Here is a 12478-nt window from a genome sequence, read left to right as displayed (position 1 = left end):
CATCCCTGCTCTGCCGTCATCCCTGCTCTGCCGTCATCCCTGCTCTGACTAGCATCAGCACAGGATCGTAGTACTCTTTGTTTTGCTTTTAATCACAAATTTTGAAATATTTGAAACATATGGAAAAATCCGGAAAACGATGTAACAAATATCTATACTCTAACAAGGTTATTTGTTTGAAATATTTTGACTTATTCTGTATAATATGTACATATTTTAATCAAAACATTTTTAATGTTTATTTATTTGACAGAGAGAGAGAGAACATGAGCAGGGGGGAGGCAGAGAGGAGAGACAGAATTCCAAGCAGGCTCTGCACCATCAGCCCAGAGCCCGACGCGGGGCTCAAACTCACGGACCGCGAGATCGTGCCCTGGCTGAGGTCGGACGCTTAACCGACTGCGCCACCCAGGCGCCCCTGGGGTCGTGATGTTTATACACCTTCAGCTTTACTAAGAATCATCCAACTATTCTCCAAAGTGGTAGCACCAATTTACGCTCCCACCACCAACTACAATTTCTGTCTCTTCACGTGCTCCGCGAGGAGCTTTGCCAGCCTGTTGGGTGCAAACTGGTGTTTTCTTCTTGTTCGCATTTGCATTTCCTTCGTTACTAGTTAGCCTGAACAACTTTTGATGTGGACTGGCCATTGGTAGTTTCTTTCTTTGCAAGGCCTGTTTAGATCTTTGGCCTATCTTTCTTTTGGGCTATTTATCGTTTTCTTACTGGCGTGTAGGTGTCCTGGATATCTTTTGTTGGTTACGCTGATTGCAGACATTGTTACAGCCCTCCGGTCATCTGATCCTGGACAGGGACTGAGGATCAGTGCTGGGATGGATTAGTGATGTCTGCCACAGGTGTGGGAGGGGAAGCCGCAAGGGCTTTGGGTTAAGGCAACAATGTGGAGGCCAGGCTATTAGAGAAGGGCCATTGAGGAAACTCCATCACAAGCAGAAGGCTCAGTAATGAGGCCAGAGCAGGTCTAGGCAAGTCAAGCCAGCAGGTGAGGCCCACGTCACCAAGGCAAACCTCTAAATCTTTCTGAGAGACCTCTGAGAAGCCCATGGCTAGAATTTCTCTAGCCCCTTAGAACTTCTCTCATTGAATTGAATTGGATACATGTATCCTTCACTAAGGGAGACTGCGGGAAAGTGTCACAACAGATATATTGCTGTATTTGTGGAAGGGATATTGTTGAGGATGCTTTTTTTAAAAAAAATTTCTTTTTAACATTTATTCATTTTTGAGATTGAGAGAGGCAGAGAATGAGCAGGGGAGGGGCAGAGAGAGACACACAAAATCTGAAGCAGGCTCCAGGCTCAGCACAGAGCCTGACATGGGGCTTGAACTCACAGACCATGAGATCATGACCTGAGCTGAAGTCAGACGCCCAAGTGACTGAGCTACAGGTGCCCCGAGGATGCTTTTATTACATCACATGATGCTATCTCAAAGAGGACCAGGGAAGAAATCTCTCTCCCATGTTAGTACAGGAATGGCCAGCTTTCTTCTGAATAACCGTGTTGTATTTATGTTTTGTATCTGATGATGTTATTACTTCCCTTTTTGCTATGGCCACCAGGAAACTCACAGCCCAATCCAGAGACCCATGGAGTAACGGGGTACAAAATTAAGGCCACTTTACCTCAATTTTGCCTCTTATTTGATGCAACAAGTCTTGTTTTGCATGGTTTTGTTGTTTTTTTTGTTGTTGTTGTTGTTGGTTTTTTTTTTGGTTTTTTTTTGGTTAATTAGAATCCTTTTGAGATGAGATGGGGTAAAAATAATACCCCCCTCACTCTGCCACTGCTGTATTGTCTTGGGGTAGAATAAGGCCAGGGACTCGGAATGGGGGCTGGAGCTGAGAATAGGTGATGGGTGAGCTGCTGAGTAGTCCCAGAGAGAGAGGAGACAGGCCACTACACAGCAGTGGGAGCTGTTTTCTAAAACACCTGGGCCTGAGCGGTGCCACATTTCTGTATTTTTCAAAATAAACTTAAAATTGGCTTGGAGCCACTCCTACCTGGCTGGCAGGACAACTGGCAGGGGCTATTATTGAGTCTCTATCCCTGTTATATCAGCTCATGTGAGAATCTGGAGTTTCCCTGGTCCTTGTCCTTGTCCCTGTTGCCGTGGGGCCTGGTTCTTGACCACATTAGGCACTGCTCCTCTGAGAGGGTGTTGACCACAGAGGCTGTGGCCGCTGTTTGCAATGCCCTGTCCTGTCCTGCTCTTGAGTTCCACGACATGCACGCCTTTGTTCTGGACAAAGTATGTTTGTATATTGAACCGTCTTGGAAGAGGGAGATACTATCTCTCTTCAGAGCAGAGGGCAGGTTTGTTTACTGTCCCATATTGTCTCCTTCCAGGGCAAAGGTTGGGCAGATTTGCTTGTAGTTCCTTATAAAAGACTTGAGTTCGCTAAGCCTGGGGCTCCTCAGCTGTGATGCAGACCCACTGTGTGGTGGCACCCACTTGGGCTGCTTCACATCACCCCATGGGACTTGTGGGGCAAGAGGAACAGCGCAAGCATGAAACTCACGATGCCCGCTCTGTTTTAAGTAATACAGTCCTTTGTCTCTGACCCACGAGTCTCCTGTCTTCTGCCAGTCTCCATGAAATGGTGGCAGGCTAGCTTGTTAGCTTGCAAGTAGGGCAAAGCCTCAGACTTTTCATAGCCTTTCCCAGGGTAATAAGTACTACCTGTAGTGGCCCCATGACATGCCTTTTGGCTGCTTGAGCATTACAAATGTTTTAGTTATGGTAAGAGAAATCCATATCACATCAAAATTACCATCTTAGCCTTTCCAGCATCTTTTGACCACATTCCCTAAATTTGGAGAGGCCTGCCTGCTCAAGGAAGAAAGCAGAACCATGAGTCTTTCTCCCAACTAGAGCTCAGCCTCTGCCAATCAGATGCTTGTGAGGGGCTGTGAATGGCAAAAGGGTGGTAGGTGGGCAGGAGGGAGGCAGGCACCTTTCTTTTCTTTTTAATGTTTATTTATTTTGAGAGGGTGGGGAGAGCAGGAGAGGGGCAGAGAGAAAGAAAGAGAGAGGACCCCAAGCAGGCTCCATGCTGTCAGCACAGAGACTGACGTGGGACTCAAACTCATGAACCTCCACATCATGACCTGAGCTGAAATCAAGAGTCAGACGCTTAACTGACTAAGCCATCCAGGTGCTCCCTGGAAGTCCCTTTCTTGGTGAGGACAGTGGTGAGCTGGACTCTGGCTCTCAGGGATGTGGTTGTAAGTGGCTGAGGTTCTGATGCTCAGCCCCAGGGTCAGTGGAGTGACCTTGGGCGCCTCACCTGAGCTGGTCTGGACTCTCCCTGTCAGCATTCCCCCCATGTTCCACAGCTGTCCACACTTCCTTCATCCTTTCATTTCCGCTCTTGGGCAGGGCGGCTTCCTATTTGGAAGCCAATAAACAATGGCTTCCTCATTGTATATTTGTGACTTCTCTTTCTCTTGGTCAATCTCACCAAAGGTTTGCCAATCTAACTAGTCTTTTCACAGAACCAATTTTGACCTCATGGATTTTCTCTCTCTTGCATTGTTTTCTGTCTATTAATTTCTGCTCTTATTTTTGTCATTTCCTGACTGCTGCTGTTTTTGAATTTATGTGGCTGTTCTCTCTGTAACTTGGACAGTTAGTGTGTTATTTTCAGCCTTTCTTCTCTTTCAAGCTTTCAATGTGTTATGTTTTCCTCTTCTCATTGTTTTCACTGTATCCCCCAAGTTTTGATTAGTGTTCATCGTTTATTGTAAAATATTTAAAATTTACTGCTAATTATTTGACACATATGTTATTCTTGAGTGTTGTTTTTCAAAATCTTTTATCATGGAAAAGAAATACGTAAAAGAGAAGAGAATATATAATGAACCCCTAGGTACCTACAGCCAGGTCCAATTGTGAACATATGGCCATTCTATTTTCATCTATAGTCCCATGTGCTCTCCCAACTCAAACCTCGTTTATTTTGAGAGTGTGTTTTAAGTGTATGGAAAATTTTTATTTATTTTTTTGGTTAATGAGTAATGATGTAATTACATTGTGGTCAGAGACTACAGTCTTCATGATACTGAATTATTAATGTTTCTTGAGACTTGTTCTATGATTACCATGTGGTCATTTTGTGTGAATATTCTGTGTATTCTTGAGTGTATCTATTTCATGTGCAGGCTGGTATACATGTCCATTAGATCAAGTTTGTTAATTCTGTCATTCAAATCTTCTATACCCTTGCTGGATTTTTTGTCTTCTTGATTTGTTAATGATTGAAAAAGGTCTATGAAGTGTTCTGTCATGATAGTGGATTCTTTATTTCTCTTATGGTTCTGTCCATTTTTCCCCCCATATATTTGAAAGCTAATTAGGTGTTTAGAGTTGTTATATCTTCGAACCAATTTGACTTTTATCATTATGTAATGATTTTCTGGATCTCCGATAATGTATTTTATCTTAAAAGTGATCTTGTCTGATATTAATAAAATTACGCTAAGTTTTTTGTGGGGGGATGTTAATATTTGCTTGCTATATTTTTTTCATCCTTTTACTTTCAAACTTTCTTTGTCTTATGCCTTATAGGTGTCTTTTGTGAGCAATATATAGCAGGATTTTAAAAAATCCATCTGTAGATTAACAGAATGTGTTGTTGAGCAATATATTAATGTCCTTCTTGAATAATGCAACCCTTTGACGCTGGTTATCCTCTCCTGCCTGACCTAATTTTGTTCTGTACTTCAGGTCTGTCCTTTTTGATTGGCCCCCTCAAACTCTACCTTATTGTTATTTTATAGGGTAGGGTTTGTTTGATTTCCCCCCACATGTTCCTCATTGGATTTGCTCACTGTTTCCTCATGCATTTCAGCCTCCTCTTCTGGGATCATTTCCCTTCCTCCTGAAGTACATCCCTTAGTGTAGGTCTGATGGTATGCACTCTGGTTTGATTTTGTTTGGAACTTTTGAACAATTATAACATATGACCCATGTATAGAAAGGTGCACAAGACAACAATAGAATAATTATAAAATTAACACTAGACCCCCAATATGTTCCTTTTTAAGTCATGCCTCAGTAACTATCCTTTTATGTTACTCATACCCTTGCTTTTCCTTATAGTTCCACTGATATATAATCTGATATAACAGAGGTTAGTTTTTGCCTACTTTGGACTTTATGCAGGTGGAACCATACTGCACATGTTCTTGTGTGTTTTTCTCTCAGCATATGAGAACTGTATATGAGTATACAGTTCTAGGTTGTTGCATGTAGGTACAACCCACTCATTTTTATTGTCATATTGTATTTTACCATATAATTGTTTAAATGTTTATTTATTTTTGAGAGAGAGAGACAGTGCAAACAGGAGAGGGGCAGAGAGAGAGGGAGACACAGAATTCAAAGGAGGCTCCAGGCTCTGAGATGTCAGCACAGAGCCTGATGTGGGGCTTGAACTCGTGAACCGTGAGATCATGACCTGAGCCGAAACCACAAGTCAGGTGCCTAACCAACTGAGCCACCCAGGCACTCTGGAATGTGTACTTTCTTAGTGGATTTATGTTGTTCATCACTTCTGGAGACTGCACAGTCATTATCTTTTTAAATATTTCATTTCCTCCTTTTCTCTTTTCCTTCTTTCTGAGATTCTGATAAATATATGTTATATTTTCTTACTCTGTCCTCCATGTCTCTTAAAATCTCTTTTAAACTCTTCATTTTCTTGCCTCTCTGTGTGTGCTGTTTACCAGGTGATTTCTTTGGTTATAGCTTCAGCTCACTAATTCTCTCTTCAACTGTCTCTAATATCTTTTCAGTAAGGTTTTTGATTCCAACCCTTATATTGTTCATTTCATTTTTTTTTTTAAATTTATTTTTGAGAGAGAGAGGGAGAAAGAGTGGGGGAGGAGCAGAGAGAGAGGGAGACAGAGGACCTGAAGCGGGCTCTGCACTGACAGCAGAGAGCCCAACACGGGGCTTGAACGCCCGAACCGTGAGATCGTGACCTGAGCTGAAGTCAGATACCTAACTACTGAACCATTTAGGCACCCCTATTGTTCATTTCTTGAAGTTCCATCTTAAAACCCATCTGTTCTTTCCTAGTTTTTTTCTGTCGAGTGGCTTCTTTGTGACTGCATGTTTTATTTCATAAATGTATGTTTTATATATTTTTATCTGAAAATCCTTTGATCTTCAGTCTTTAGGGATCTAAACCTGGAGTTCATTGTTTTTTGCTGACTCACAGACACAGTAACTTGCCTCCTCGTGTGCCTGCGATCTTTGTGAGCTCATTGCTGGTTTCAAATTGGTAGGAATCCTGTAGGTCTCGGTCGAGGATTGGGGATGCAGCCCTGCAGACGGCATTTGCTTTTCCTCTTCTGCTGGTACCAGGAAGCGCCATGATCTGGGGTTACTTCCTCTCGCTTTGAATGAGGGACTCCAACACTCCCCTTCCCTGTTTTGGGCTTGGACCAAGCCTCAGTTTCCCAGTAACAGGAGGAAATTTATTGGCTGCCTGCTGCCCCAGCCCTGGCCAGCCCCCGGTCCCTTGTCCCAGAGGGGGTGTGCTTAGAGACATCCCCTATCTCTTGTCCAGATCAGTTACATTTCAAATAAATATGTTTTTCAGAGTTCAGCTGTTCTCCTCAGCCATGATGCTATAATGCCAGAAGCAGAAGATTCCTTATAGTCTCTAGCAATTTCCTTTTTATGTAAACCACCCTGTATGGGTTCTGTTGCCTGCACTAAAGGCCACATACTAGGAGTGCTTTTCCCCTGGTATAAAGTGGTCATCTACCTTTTTGTCCACAAGAAGAGCAGCCCCCTCTTTTGGAGAACTAGTGGTTTCTCTCCCAGCCCAGTCACATGCCCTGTAATTACGGAACTCGGTCCCTCAGACTACAGGGTGGGTCACATGACCCAAGATCGCCAGTTAGAGTCCTTCCCCGGGGATTTCTGAATTTGAGTGGAGGCGAAGCTTCTTCCTCTTGGGGGCATCATGAGGGTGTGAGCTCAGTAAGGCTGCAGTCTTATTTCCCACGCGTGGGGATAAAGCCTGCAGAGAACGAAGCCAAGGTGCTGAGGGACAAAAGAAGATGCAAGAGACAGTGGGAATCATGTTACTCTGTGCTATCTGTGGTCTGACCGCGTAAGCCAACACATCTTCCCGTGCTGCTCAGGTTTTCTGCCTTTTACATTCTAGCCTCTTACGTGGTGAGGTGATAGATGATTATTACTTTGTTTTCTGCCTTCTTGTGTTTTAAAAATGCCTTACCATCTGGGGGCGCCTGGGTGGCTCAGTCGGTTAAGCGTCCGACTTTGGCTCAGGTCATGATCTCACAGTTGGTGAGTTCGAGCCCCGCATCCCTGGAGCCCACTTCGGATTCTGTGTCTCCCTCTCTCTCTCTTCCCCTCCCCCCCCTCATGCTCTATCTCTCTCTGTCTCAGAAATAAATAACCATTAAAAAAAATTTTTAAAATGGCACAAGAACAGACCTTCAGATCAATGGAATTGAATAGAGAATCCAGAAGTGGGCCCATAAACGTATGGGCAACTAATCTTTGACAAAGCAGGAAAGAATATCCAATGGAATAAAGACAATCTTTTCAGCAAGTGGTGCTGGGAAAATTGGACATGAAGCGACATGAAGAATGAACCTGGACCACTTTCTTACACCATACATAAAAAATAAACTCAAAGCAGATGAAAGACCTCAATGTAAGACAGGAAGCCATCCAAATCCTCGAGGAGAAAGCAGGCAAAAACCTCTTTGATCTTGCCTGCAGCAATTTCTTACTCAACATTGTCTCCGGAGGCAAGGGAAACAAAAGCAAAAATGAACTACTGGGACCTCATCAAAATAAAAAGCTTCTGCACAGCGAAGGAAACAATCAGCAAAACTAAAAGGCAACCGACAGAATGGGAGAAGATATTTGCAAATGACATATCAGATAAAGGGTTAGTATCCAAAATGTATAAACAACCTACCAAACTCAACACCCAAAAAACAAATAATCCAGTGAAGAAATGGGCAAAAGACATGAATAGACTCTTCTCCAAAGAAAACATCCAGATGGCCAACCGACACATGAAAAAATGCTCAACATCACTCATCATCAGGGAAATGCAAATCAAAACCACAATGAGATACCACCTTACACCTGTCAGAATGGCCAACATTAACAACTCAGGCAACAACAGATGTTGGCGAGGATGCGGAGAGAGAGGATCTCTTTTGCATTGTTGGTGGGCATGCAAGCTGGTGCAGCCACTCTGGAAAATGGTATGGAGGGTCCTCAAAAACTGAAAATGGAACTACCCTATGACCCAGCAATTGCACTACCAGGCATTTATCCAAGGGATACAGGTGTGCTGCTTCGAAGGGACACATGCACCCCCATGTTTACAGCAGCACTACCAACAGTAGCCAAAGTATGGAAAGAGCCCAAATGTCCATCGATGGATGAATGGATAAAGAAGATGTGGTATATATATACAATGAAGTATTACTCAGCAATCAAAAAGAATGCAATCTTGCCATTTGCAACTACGTGGATGGAACTGGAGGATATGATGCTAAGTGAAATCAGTCAGTCAGAGAAAGACAAAAATCATATGACTTCACTCATAGGAGGACTTTAAGAGACAAAACAGATGAACATAAAGGAAGGGAAACAAAAATATAAAAACAGGGAGGGGGACAAAACAAAAGAGATTCATAAATCTGGAGAACAAACTGAGGGTTGCTGGACGGGTGGTGGGAGGGGGGATGAGCTAAATGGGTAAGGGGCATTGAGGAATCTACTGAAATCATTCCTTCACTATATACTAACTAATTTGGATGTAAATTTTAAAAAATAAAAAAATAAATTACAAAGTTAAAAATAAAATTAAAAAAATTAAAAAAACACTTTGCCATCTAGATATTTTAAAAAATAAAACAGCTTTATTATTATTATTATTATTGTTATTATTTTAAGTAGGCTTCATGCCCAGCATGTAGCCCAGTGTGGGGCTTGAACTCACGACAGTGAGATCAAGACCTAAGCTGAGACCAAGAGTTGGATGCTTAGTCAACTGAGCCACCCAGGTGCCCCCTAAACAAAGGCATTATTAAAAAAATCCTTGGGGGTGCCTGGGTGGCTCAGTCAGTTGAGAACCAGACTTTGGCTCAGGTCATGATCTCACGGTTCATGGGTTTGAGCCCCACATCGGGGTCTGTGCTGGCAGCTCAGAGCCTGGAGCCTGCTTTGGATTCTGTGTCCCCCTCTCTCTCTGCCCCTCCCCCACTCACACTCTGTCTCTTTCTCTCTCTCTCAAAAAGAAATACACATTAAAAAAATTAAAAAAGAAAAACCCTTGCATTCACTTTTTTGGTGAAGCAAATAACCTCACCCTAATTGGTTTTTGTGAGATGAAATCTCCACAGGTTAGATTCAGCTAAAGCAAGGACCCGTCCAGTGGGCAAGGACTCGCGTGTCCATTCTGTTAATGGTGAGTGGGACACATACCTTCCCCAAGAAAAGCAGCCTGGCCTTGGTGATGCCAAGTGTCTGTGGTGGCCCTGATGATGGGGCAGTGGCTCTGGGGCTCCCCGCCCCTGGTGCCACCCCCTGCGGCCTCTGCCTGTGAGGCCTGCACTCTGCCTGGAGTGTAACATTTGAGGGGCTGTCTCAGTCGGCTGGTGTCCTCGGCACCCAGCACTAAACTGGCAAGAATTTTTTTTTTTTCCCCACCCGGCCACCCGAGAAATGTTTTGATGAAGTGAGCTAATCCAGACCTCAGATTCTCAGTCAGGCATCCCATATCCTTCTTTGACTGGTTCTGACACCAACAAGCCGTGTGGTCTCGAGCAAGCCTCAGTTTCCTCTTCTGCAACGTGGGCTTCATGCTTGGTCTTCTGCAGGGTTGTAAGGATTAGACAGAGTCCAGAGCCAACATGGAATGAATTACATTGACGGGGGAGGAGGAAGGACGCGATGGCGGGGGCTGACAACCTCGGGATGGGAACAAGGATGCTGAAAGGCACTTTTCCTGTTGCACTTAGGAATCAGAGTTGGGACGAAGGAAGCAGGAAGCATTTGGCTTCACATTCTAGAGAAAGAAGACCCTACTGGGCTGCAGACTCCCCTCCAGGGGCTGTTGGAAAGCGGCTGGACCTCTTCTGCTTCTCCCCAGCCACTCTGCCACTGTGCCAGTTACCAGTTACTAGCAGGGACTGTGCAGTCACTGAAACCAGCACCCTAGGGAGGCCCAACTCTGGACACCAGCCACACAGAAAGGAGACGCCGACACCCCAAGGAGGTGATTACGCCAGGGGGGCAGCGAAACACAGAGCCTCTCGTCTCTCCTCTCCCTCTCTTCCCACACGGCCTTCCCCCGCCGTGAGCGTTTGATTAGCTGTGAGGTGTTTACCTTGTCACTAGATGGAGCTGGGAACTGGGTCTTTTTGTATCTGAAAGTCACCAGAAAGCCACAGGACTTGCCAAGATGGTCGGAAGGGATGGGAAGAGGAGGCTGAAGGTCGGATTTAGGGGAAAATGGCTACACCCCCTTCACTGAGCTGAGCACCTCGGGAGCCAGTGACCAGAGCAGCTTCCCCGAGGGCACCCATTCTGTGTCCGGCGAGCCCAGCTGTGCAGGGGCCCTCGGTGAGGGGCGACACAGAATCCAAGGGATGAGTAGCTCCTGGAGTGAGGCTCAGCCCTTGTCCTTGCTGGATACCAAGTGGCAACTGCTGTTGTCATCAGGGAGCTCTCCTAGGTTGGCAACGCCATCCAGGAAGTGCTATCCCGGGGGGCCGCCCTCCCTCCTGCCCTCCTGTTGTCCCTCTCCAGCGTCAGGCCCCGGGCCAGAGGGAGCCGACAGCAAAGGTCCTTGGAACCCAGAGGAGCAAATCCCCTGGACTCAGTGAGGAGTTGGGAGGTCCGGGCCAGGGTGGAGACACAAGGCGGTTCTGAGCCCAGACCTGGCTGAGGGCACAAGTTCAGGAGGCAGCAGGGTGGTTTCCCATGCTGCTTTTGTAAGGCCTTGTAACTTAAGCCCCCCGTCTGCAGAGTGAATAAAGGCGGACCTTTTTTCAGAGGTGTGTACATCGGTTGGAAAATGTTCCTGAAGACAACCTTCCTGAGCCCCGGTCTCCTCGGAGAAATGAGTTGTGAGGGATGACGAAGTAGTGCACAGTGCCTGGGACGCTGTAGGTGCTCAATAAATGGCAGGTTTTAATTCTACCTCCTCCCTTCACACCTGCCGCCTTCCTAGCACCTTGATAGGGAAGGAATAGGCAGAAAGGAGAAACGACAGGCTTGAAATGACCAAAAGGGGTGTGGGAGCGCCCTCTGTTGGTCAATAGTGGAAGGTGGCAGAGGGGGCTGCCCCGACCGCTAGAGAAACGGATCCAAGTCTTCCAAGGGCCCAGCGTGGGGGCCAGCTGAGGTAGGAGCTGTCCCATCCACTGTCCTGAGATCCCTCATGGGGACGAGAGGGGCAGCTTCTGCCTCTGTAGGGACAGGTATCAGTAGCCACCCGTGCACATTTGCAATGGCAGGGACACCCAGCCCCCAAACCTGACATTCGCACTGTGAGGGTCTCCGGGCTGCGCCAGCGCTCACTGCCGACGTGGGTGGAGGAAGGCGGTGCGCGAGGTGAGGGAGCAGGCTCCGCCTGGGCCCGGAATGCCAAGGCGCCCGGTCTCAGACGGTGGCTTTCCCTCTCCAGCCTGTTTCCTCCCCCACCAGCTAGATGCCCCCCGCCACCTTCGAGATTACAGTGGTTGGCCTCAGCCTCCTACTCCATCCACGGCTTCCCAGTGAGAAAGAGACGTTCACTGCCGCCTGATAGCTGTTTTTCAGAACAGTTAAGTGACTTGGCCGAGGCCAAGCTTTGTGGTTGTCTCGGATCCAGGGCCCATGCTCCAAGGCCTGCGTTCTTCATGCTGCCTCTCACGGAGAGCCTCCCCTCTGCCCACCACCCACCACCCACTGCCCCCTCTGATCTTCGGCCCTGCCCTGCCGAGTACTCCTCCCTGCTGCTCCCTTTGCCTTTGGCCCTCTTGGCTTTGCGAATGGGAAGGAACAGAAACCCCCTTCTGGTGGTGCACAGAGAAGTCTAGTTAAGGGAAGGGAGGGACAGACACGGCCAGGCCTCAGGAAGGGAGCTCATTTCTTCCTCCTTCTTCCCTATGACACTCGGGAAACATCCCAGTTCACGAACTGTAGGTCTAGACACACCATGAGGGTCAGTCTCTCTTTCTCTGTTGTCCAAGTTCCTGCGAGAAAACGTCGGGCTGGGTGCAAGCCCACTGCTATGTGTGTGTGTTGGGGGGAGGGCAGGGGAGACGGCCCCAGAGTGCTCACCACGACAGACTTCTCCGAGGTCTGGAAGCCTCCTTCGTCTGCCTGGACGGCTCCCACTCACCCTGTAAACTCACCTTCCCTGACTTCACCCTGGGCCCAAGCCTGGTGCTTTTCCTCTGGG

General features: G+C 46.6%; 1 long non-coding RNA gene across 4 annotated transcripts in view; it reads left to right on the top strand.

The window, feature by feature from the left end:
* LOC121029312 (uncharacterized) overlaps nt 1-11094 on the top strand; it is a 30300-nt gene extending 19206 nt beyond the window's left edge. For 3 of the 4 annotated variants that reach the window (XR_005789676.1, XR_005789673.1, XR_005789675.1), the window contains 2 exons: nt 9432-9496; nt 10050-11094. This is a non-coding gene — a long non-coding RNA (uncharacterized LOC121029312). The remainder of the gene's footprint in view (nt 1-9431; nt 9497-10049) is intronic. The other variant, XR_005789674.1, reaches the window with a different exon arrangement.
* Nucleotides 11095-12478: the final 1384 nt, after the last annotated feature.

The sequence above is a fragment of the Herpailurus yagouaroundi genome, unplaced genomic scaffold (genome assembly GCF_014898765.1).
Source record: "Herpailurus yagouaroundi ecotype Mexico unplaced genomic scaffold, PumYag 139, whole genome shotgun sequence".
Taxonomy (NCBI): Eukaryota; Metazoa; Chordata; class Mammalia; order Carnivora; family Felidae; genus Herpailurus; species Herpailurus yagouaroundi.
The sequence above is the reverse complement of the archived record's forward strand: the minus strand, read 5'-3'. Positions and strand labels throughout refer to the sequence as shown.